Source organism: Nicotiana tabacum, chromosome 19 (assembly GCF_000715075.1).
Source record: "Nicotiana tabacum cultivar K326 chromosome 19, ASM71507v2, whole genome shotgun sequence".
NCBI classification, from domain to species: Eukaryota; Viridiplantae; Streptophyta; class Magnoliopsida; order Solanales; family Solanaceae; genus Nicotiana; species Nicotiana tabacum.
Genome location: NC_134098.1, coordinates 17226171 through 17236230, shown reverse-complemented (window position 1 = coordinate 17236230; position 10060 = coordinate 17226171). Strand labels below are relative to the sequence as shown.

The 10060-nt window shown below is 41.6% G+C and overlaps 1 pseudogene; it reads right to left on the bottom strand.

The window, feature by feature from the left end:
• Positions 1-1809: 1809 nt before the first annotated feature.
• LOC107832504 (F-box protein CPR1-like) lies at positions 1810-3415 on the bottom strand (annotated as a pseudogene).
• Positions 3416-10060: the final 6645 nt, after the last annotated feature.

Here is a 10060-nt window from a genome sequence, read left to right as displayed (position 1 = left end):
TCGGGGAACCTAGCGTCAGGTTTCGATATGCAACGAAAGAGTCAAATCACGAGGCTATGAGTACAAGCCTCGAATTGCTAGATGAAAAACGAGAAGCCGCCCTCGTTCGAATGGCCGCCCAGAAACATCAGATCGAAAGGTACTACAATCGAAGAGCCAATATTCGACACTTTAAAATCGAGGACTTGGTTCTGAGGAAGGTCACCCTCAATACTTGAGACTCAAATAAAGGAAAACTTGCCCCGAACTGGGAGGGACCGTATCAGGTCCTCGATATCATCGGAAAAGGATCCTACAGACTTAGCCCGATGAACGGTGAACAATTACCAAACAATTGGCACATATCACTCCTCAAACGATATTACTGCTAAGGTACGCCCTTCTCCATTTTTGTTTATATTTTATTCTAACCATTTGCAGGTGTTTAATCGAAGACATCAAAGGATTCTTCAAACACAAAGCGCTTAGGTGTGAAAGCACGCGTTGCACTATTTTTCCCTTAGACCGGTTTTTTCCCAAATGGGTTTTTCCGGCGAGTTTTTTAATGAGGCAACCATTATTCATGCTAATTTAGAGCAATTCAATAGTATCCGAGGCTCCTTTACAATCAACCTTGAATACTGGAGGGCATCACTCTCGGATAGTTACATGGAAAATACTTCACGACAGGGTTTCGATAGGTAAATTTTGTAAGCGTCAAACGGTCGATCGAACCATGCCCATGTAGATTACTCGAGACCTAATGGAAAATATGTAATCATGTTAATATATTGAAAAAAGTATTTTTCCTTGCCAGATATTTCATGCCTTAGAGAATTTTTACTTTATAATGTCGTGCTTGTGATCTATTGTGGAAACTCGCTTAAGGGTCGGTCACAACTATAGTTCGAACAACTGACCCCGCACTCAGGGACTGCCATCTAAAAATTCGACATGATCGAATTACTAAAACCTCGAGATCGTAAGACCTTAAAAAAGCAACCCTCGATTTTATAGGCCACGGCCACCCCATCCGGGGACTGATACTTCGATCAATCTCGAAGTATAACAGGGAAACAAGCCCAAAAGGCGAATCCCAAGCTAAAGGCTACGGCCAAATTAACATGGTTCGGAGACGTTCGATTTCCGTTATAAAATAGGCCTTCGAATATTTTCATAAACCGGTTAAAAAGGCTACCCTCGGCTTAATTACTAAGGGTCTCGATAATATCGACCCTCGAAAACCCTAATGGGTACGGAATCGGTTTTTGGTTGCTTCTAAATTTGTGCTTCATGTATGCACTTATTCATCACCAAACAAATATGTTTCTCCGCAGGCATCACAAAATAAACCAGAATGCGTTATATAACAAATGCATATAATATCAGATCTGATAATTGTAGCATTTTTAAATAACGAAATAATTTATAAGTGAATAGATTAAAACATGCAGAAGAGACAGAACAGTGTACGAATTTTACATTACTTTATATTATGACTTGATTTAAACAAAAGGCTGTCACAACCAAAAGATCACTTTTCCTTTAAGAGCTTAGAGAACCGAAAAGTATCCAGTTTATGCAATATAAGAGTGATTGTCATTGCAACTTATAAATATAGTCAATTAAATTAACAGACTTGAGAAAGAATATAAATTGAAAGAGAACTAATAACTGGCTTTCATTAAATTTGCAAGGCAAAGAAATCTGTACGTTGACATGGCAAGCAATTTCCAATAACTGGAAAATTCATAAAACAAGCTGCTTGCCACAACAAGATCTAATGGTTCATATGTTCATGAACAGTTTCTCAAAAGCAGGTGTAATTCCTTAAGGAGTTATACCTTCACTAAAACTTTGAACTTGTGTGCTACCTGTAGGAATTGGAATCAAGCTTTCCTTGTAAACGATAACTCTCAAACTTCCAGGATAACCATCTAATTTGAACTCATTGACTGCATCATAATTAAGATCATATGAAATCAGAAGTCCACTTTTGTCTTGAAGAAGCAATAGACGATCCTTCCAAACTGCCAATGGGGATTCAATAGGAGCAGCTCTAATTGTATATTTCTTAATCCAAGACTCGTTTACACTGTACTCCTCCATTATCCAAATGTCAATCGTTTCTTGTACTAGACTACTTTCCCTCCGTGGGTTAGGGTAACAAATAAATGTTAGATACTCATCTAAGACTACGAGGCTATAACACTTCTGGTCATACGAAGCACAAGTTTCAGGCACTTCCATCGTGCGAAAAACTTCATGCTGATATCAAAACAAAGAATTACCACCATGTTTCTGTGGGCATACCAATGAAAAGTTCCTTTGAAAAACATCTCTGAGAAGGGGAACGTATAAGGCCAGGGCAACTCTTGATCCACATAAGCAAGTTCTCTCCATGAATCAGTGCTCGAATCATAAACCTATCCTTTCCACTCCACCACACTAGGATCATTGAATAGAGGATCCCCGTAAACTTCTGAAATTCTAACTACCTTGTATTTCTTCTGAACAGAGTCATAGCCAAACCCAACACCACCAATAGAACGATAGAAACCACGAGGGCAAACAAAAGGGCTTGGTGGGACCAGCCTATAATCTCTAGTAGGTGGATTCAATAAGACGATGTGTTTACCCTTAAAATTGGATAACAATTGAACTTATAATGTGTTTCTAAGAGCACGTGATTTCGCTTAATACCAATTGATAAATATGAAGATTAATAACATAAATGAACTATAAAGTAAAGCAAACCGATATTAGAATGGAACTCAACCCTCGAGTTTGGATACCCTCGAACTGGTTGATGCAAGAACAATTAAAATATAACAAGCTGATGAACAATAGTATAAACGAGAAAGAGAATTATATTGCTTTGATATCTGTGAACAATGTGTGTTACAAATGATTAGAACCCCCCTTTAAATAGTAGATGAATTCCACTTATAGTATAATTCTAATTACAGAAGGAAATCCCATGATTAGTTAATTAACCATTTCTGATTTGATCCGTTCCGAGATTTACGCCATGATTCTCGACCAGTCATGGATATCTCGCCTTTCTATTATTGTGTTATCTTCGATCTTGCTCGATGTCTGTCTCATTTGGCTTCGATCGCTACTAGCCTCGATCTCGACAGGTACCTCGATTCTGAACTTGATACCTTATCCTCGTGATTTAATCTGTTCCGTTACGAGGTCGTCCTTCGATGCAATTTCTCGGTGTCGGTCAAATAGTAAAATCGGGTGGGCCCGGTTTTACCCGTATATATATAGTCCCCTCATTTTTTGGAGTGTAAGGACAAGAAACGAATTGAGCCTTCAACTTTCTACCTCGACCTGTCATGACGTCATCCTCGTGACGTAAGCGCCAGGAGTGACTGAAACGTCCCGTCGGTACAGTTTCCCAAGTCATTAATGACCTCTTTCCCATTGATACAAACTTTACTTTCACTTCCTTCTAATCTCCAAAGCTTTTACATCTCTTAAGTTCTTCCCTTCTACAAATCTTCAGGTTTTGCTGTTAATCCTTTCTCAAACGTCAAGTCCTATTATCTTCCTTTTCTCCAAACTCACAATAAAATGGCAAAAACATCGAAAACGTTACCACAAAAAGAAGCTGCTTTACTTTCTCAACCGGCCAGCGGGAAAACGCCGGTGGAACCCCGTCTTGAGGAATGTATTCCTATGGGGTGCGCGCTAAACTTCAATTTCAAGACCGATAAAGCCTCGTCGATTCCTGGTCGATGCGAGCCAATGTCGAGGTATATATGCTTGATAACTGAGGGATACCTCAAGAAGGTAAAGAAAGACTACAATTGGGAGGGAAAAGAGGTGGTAATCCTGACCTCCGAAGAAGACATCACCACCCATGTGGAAGGGTTTCTAAGTGTTTACACTTACCCCTTCACGCTGGGGCCCCTCGACCCCGTCATTGTTGATTTTCAGAGTCAATACCAAATAACCCTAGGCAAAATCCATCCTTACTTTTGGCGAATTGTTATTCTACTCCAATTCTTCGTGAGAAAATTCGAGGGGCTCCCTTTCACCCTCGATCACCTTATCAGATTGTATAGCCCCCGCCTTTATCGAGGCGGGTTAATAAAACTCCAACGTCGGGCTACCAAAGTGCTGATCTCGAGCATAGGCGAGGATGAGGATCGAGGCTGGATGGGCCGGTTCGTTAGAGTGAGGACATCTGACCTAATCCTATCCGAGAAGATGCCATTTCCCGAGAAATGGAACATGAATCATAAGTACTGTCTCACTGCTAGCTTCAATGTATTATTTGTTCCTTTGTATTTTCTTATTGATGTCTTTTCCATGATGTAGCGGTCTCTTGGATGCCCCTTGTGTTTCCCGATGTGATTCAACGGCTAAGGAAGGAAGAAGAAGAAGATGAAGATGATGGCTTGGAACTAGTGGCCCGAGTGAAGAAAACCATCAAGGCCCCAAAGGCCGCTGAGTCGGTGGTGGTTGAGGATATTCCGCCTTGAGCCGAGGGGGTCTTGGAAAAGCACTCGAGCAAAGTCCCCGAGTCGTCCAAGATCGAAGATGCCTCCCGTCGAGATGAGCAAAAGGCGGGTATGTCTGAAGGGGTTGGCTCCGAGGTCCTTCGCACCGAGGAGAATGCCCCAAGTGGCTCACTTGGGGAAATAGATAATGGAGACTTGCCGATTCTCCCTGCGCTTTCCGAGGAGGCAATTCCAGAGGCCCAAGCTACGAGGACTCCCGAAGTAGATGGGGCCCATGGAGGGGAGGACCCCTTCCGTGGTTACTTTATCGGGGTCGAGGATGCTACCGACCTGAGTAAAGCATCAAGTCTCTTCAATAAGGCTCAACAAGCCTTGAATCGGGTGAGTCTCAACTCCCTTTGTCGATATCATACTTAGTTTATTCCTTCTCTTCCTATCTAATTTCCTTTCTTTTTGCCGTATAGACTTTGGCACTCTATCAGGAGGCGTTTTCAAAGTCCCGAGCAGTGCTGAGCCAATGTGAGGCCGACCTCCGAGGGCTCACGGAGGAGAGAAACGCCCTTAAACTTCTCAATGAGCAAAAAGAAGAGGAGATCAAGGACCTCCGAGCTGAGTTGGCCAAGGCTCACCAAGATCATACCGACCTGATCGAGTAGGTAATGAAAATCTTAAAAGCTCATGGGCTCGATTCGGGAATGGTAGCTAACATTTCAATCTCATAGCTACAGCAGAAGATCGAGAGGATCGAGCAGTTCTGCGAGGAGGTCAACATGATGAAGGCAGAGACCTTGGGGTGGAAATAAAGTATGGACCGCTTTGCTACTGAAAAAAGAGGCTGCTCGAGCCCAATTGTCATCGGTCGAAAGTCATCTTCGAGGTATGAAGGATAAGAGCTCAGCTCAGGCAAAGAAAATAGAGGAGCTCGAGGCTCGGTTGGCTTCCAAACTTGCAAAGGCAAAATCTGAAGCCGAAAAGGCAAAGGCCGAGGCAGAGGCGATCGTGGCCGTCTACCGGGCTGAGCTAAAGCCGCTCAAGTCCAAGCTAGAGAGGCAGCCGAGACAGCTAAAGCTCGAGTACATTGGATTGCTGAACTCGCCAAATGACAATCTCGTAGGGAAACCCTCGAGGAGATCCACGCTCGAGGTTTCGATCTTACCGATGAGATAATAAAGGCTAAATAGCATGAAGTTGATGCTAGAGCGCTGGCCTATTCCAATGATGATAATGATGATGGCAGCAAGAGCGGGTCCGAGAATGGGGAGGACCTCGATAGAGAAGAAGCTGCCCCCGAGGAAAATTAGGAATCTTAGGTTTTTTCTTTTTTGATTTTTTGTGCGGGACCCTGATCGGTCTTTGTAAATATCTTCATATATATATAAAAGAGCTTTTTTCTCTTCGACTTGTCTTTATTCTATTTCCTGCTCATGAAAATTCTATTTCATTCATGCCTTCATGCCTTATGGAGATTTTGCTCACAAGTTTGGGATTTAGGCAACTAGACCGAAGTCGGACCAGTGTAATCTTTAAAATCGAGTGAGTACTTAATCGAACATGAAGTAGAGTGACTCTTAGGTTTTAGTTGAGTAAAGACGATTTCTCGAAATAATGGCTTTTCCCCTTTTTCGGCTTGAAACATAAAAATTTGTCATGCCTTAGCACGAGATAAACATGTACCCATTAGTTTTTTCGAGTATTGGTATTATTGAAATACTTTTCTTTGTTATGCCTTAGCACAAAATTGTCCGAGAGTACGAATAATTAGATACCCCTTAGGGTTTTTTGAGGGTCGATATTATTGAGACCCTTAATAATTCAGCCGGGGGTTCCCTTTTTTAACCGGTTATGAGAATATTTGAAGGCCTGTTTTATAACAGAATTCGAACGTCTCCGAACCGTGTTAATTTGCCCGTAGCCTTTAGTTTGGGATTTTCCCCTTAGGCTTGTTTCACTGCTATACTTCGAACTCGTTCGAAGTGTCAGTCCCCGAGTGGGGTGGCCGTGGCCTATAAAATTGAGGATTGCTTTTTTAAGGTATTATGATTTTGAGGTTTAGTAATTCGATCATGTCGATTTTTTGGACGGCAGTCCTCGAGTATATGGTAAATTGTTTGAGGTTCAGTTGTGATCGGCCCTTAAGCCGGTTTCCACAATAGATCATAAGTAGAAAATTGTAAAGTATAAATTTCTCTGAGGCATGGAACATCCGGTAAGGAAAAATACTTCTTTCAATATATTATACATGCGTACATGTTTTGCCATTAGGGCTCGAGTAATCTACGTGGACACGGTTCATTTGACCGTTTGGTCCTTTGCAAAATTTACCTATCGAGACCCTATCGGCACGAAATATTTTCTTTGTAACTATCCAAGGGTGATGCCCCCCAGTATTCGAGGTTGAATGTAAAGGAGCCACAGATACTGTTTAATTGATCTATGTTAGCACGAACAATGGTTGCCTCGTTAAAAACCTCACCAGAAAAAACCATTTGGGACAGAAACCGGTCTAAGGGAAAAAGAGTGTAGCGCGTGCTTTCAGACCTAATGACTTTGTGTTTGAAGAATCCTTTGATGTCTTCGATTAAACACCTGGAAATGGTTAGTATAAAATATAAACGAAAATGGAGAAGGTCGTATCTTAGCAGTAATATCATTTGAGGAGTGATATGTTCCAATTGTTAGGTAATTGTTCGCCGTTCATCGTGCCAAGTATGTAGGATCCCTTTCCAATGATATCGAGGACCTAATATGGTCCCTCCCAGTTCGAGCAAAGTTTTCCTTCGTTTGGGTCTCGAGTATTGAGGGTGACCTTCCTCAGAACTAAGTCCCCGATTTTAAAGTGTCAAAGATTTTCTCTTCAATTGTAGTACCTTTCGATCCGCTGTTTCTGTGCGGCCATTCAAACGAGGGCGGCTTCCCGTTTTTCATCTAGCACTTCGAGGCTTGTATTCATAGCCTTGTGATTTGACTCTTCCATTGCATATCGAAACCTGACGCTAGGTTGCCCGACTTCAACCGGGATTAGAGCTTCGGCGCCATATACTAAAGAGAACGGTGTTCCCCCCGTACTGGATTTTGACATTGTTCGATATGATCCCACCGGACTTTAGGCAATATTTTTCTCCATTTTCCCTTAACGTCGTTCAATCTTTTTTTATATTTTGATTGATGGTCTTGTTTGTCGATTCGGCCTGTCCGTTCCTACTAGGATGATATGGCACCGACAGGATCCTTTTTATTTTGTGATCTTCAAGAAACTTTGTCACTTTGCTGTCGATGAATTGGTTTCCATTGTCGCATACGATCTCGGCAAACATCCCGAATCGGTATATAATGTGGTCCCAGATGAAGTCTATGACTTCTTTCTCTCTAATTTTCTCGAAAGCCTGTGCTTCAACCAATTAGAGAAATAGTCAGTCATAAACAAAATAAATTTAGCTTTACCTGGGGCCGATGGTAGAGGGCCGACGATATCCATTCCCTATTTCATGAATGTCCATGGGGATAAGACTGAGTCAAGTTGCTCTCCGGGTTGGTGAATCATTGGCACATACCTTTGACATTTGTCACACTTTCGAACAAACTCTTTTGTATGCTTTTCTATATTGGCCCAATAGTATCCTGCTCCGATGACTTTGTGAACCAATGATTCGGCACCGGAATGATTTTCGCAGGTGCCCTCGTGGATATCTCGTAGGACGTAATAGGTATCTCCTGGTCCCAAACATATTGCCAGTGGTCCATCGAACATCCTTATATATAGTATTCCATCTTCGGCCAATGTGAATCGTGCGGCCTTCGTATGTAGAGTCCTCGATTCCTTAGGATCCGATAGAAACTTCCCGTTCTTTAGGTACACGATATATTTGTTCCTCTAATCCTAGGTCAGACTTATGGAGTTGATTTCGGTGTGGCATTCTTCGATTACTGATCTTGAAAGTTGAACGAAAGTCCCCGAGCTAATCTCATCGTCTTCGACTGATGACCCCAAATTTGCAAGGGCATCGGCCTCGCTGTTTGGTTCTCGAGGCACATGATGTAGGGTCCATTCTTTAAACCAATGTAGTGTCACCTATAGTTTTTCCAAGTATCTCTGCATTCCATCTTCTCGAACCTCGAAGGTTCTGTTGACTTGGTTTACCACAAGCAGGGAGTCACATTTGGCCTCGATGACTTCTGCTCCCAAACCTTTAGCTAGCTCGAGACCTGCAATCATGGCCTCATACGCGGCCTCATTGTTAGTTAACTTGGAAGTTTTGATAGCTTGTCTAATTGTATTACCCGTGGGCGGCTTCAAAATGATGCCTAGTCCAGACCCCTTCACGTTCGAGGCACCGTTTGTTAAGAGGGTACACACCCACGATGATGTACCTGACTTAAATAATAGTTCCTTTTCGATCACGGGTACTGATAACGACTAGGTCAGGAATCCAAACTTAAGTAAGAATTTGAGAAGTAAATACAAAAGCAATAACAATAAGTAATTTAACAACTAGAACTAAAGGGCAGAAAATAAAGGATATAGGAAAATTCAAGGAAAGAATTCCAAGAACGCAAGTTCTATAGCCTTGACAAGATCAAAGCAACAATGTCTTGATTTATTGAAGAAATCAAATGCCTTTACTTAAAAGCAAATCAAAACAATAGATTCGGATCTTGACCGCTTTACGAGTAACTTCACACAACAATTAATAACTAGTATTAATCGTCTTCTAAGAATACCACAAAGGAATCAAAGATATCACAATAGAGAAGTAATCTTACTACCTTGAACTGTGAACTAGTAAAGGTTGAAAGATAAATCTCAAAGCATAAGTAATAAAGGTTCAAAAGAACTCTCAAAGTATGATATAATTAATCAATAATGAAGTGTCTCAATGAATGAGAAGCACTCCTTTTTATAGGCGTGCTAAGGCATAAAAAGTCCTTAAAAGTAGGTAAGGTGGCTGCTAAGGCATAAAAAGTCATTACAATTAGGTAGGGTGGTTGTTAAGGAGTAAGAAAAGTCATTACAATTAGGTGGGGGTGGCCAAATCCCTTTAGGGCAAATTGGGACCTTAAAACTATTAGTTTGGGCCATTGGTTTGGACTCCAATTGGGCTCCTTTTGAAACACCCCCTTTTGGACCTCTTTTTAGCTCATTTTGAGCCCCTTTGGTGGACTTCAAGGGCTGATTTGGTGGCCCAATCTTCCTCCTCTAGGACTTCAATTTGGATCACTAAATAATTTTAACACTTGGATAATTAATTTACTTTGGGCTTGAGCTCTTCCTCTACAATTAAAAGCTTCTTTATTTGCCATTGAAATCCAGCAACCTTAGTCTGCAACTCTTTAGCTTGAGATCTTGTAAATGGCCTTAGATCTTCCAAAACTCTTTCCTTGTCCTTGATGCTATCATTCCCCTCTTTTTGGAAATAATTCGTCCCCGAATTCGATCCTACATCAAACAAAGATAAGTCAGCAACATTGAATGTGGCACTTACTTGGAACTCACCAGGAAGGTCCAACTTGTAAGCATTGTCTCCAATCCTTTCAAGGACTTGAAATGGGTCATCTCCTCTAGGATGCAACTTTGACTTCCTTTTGGAGGGAGATCTCTCCTTTCT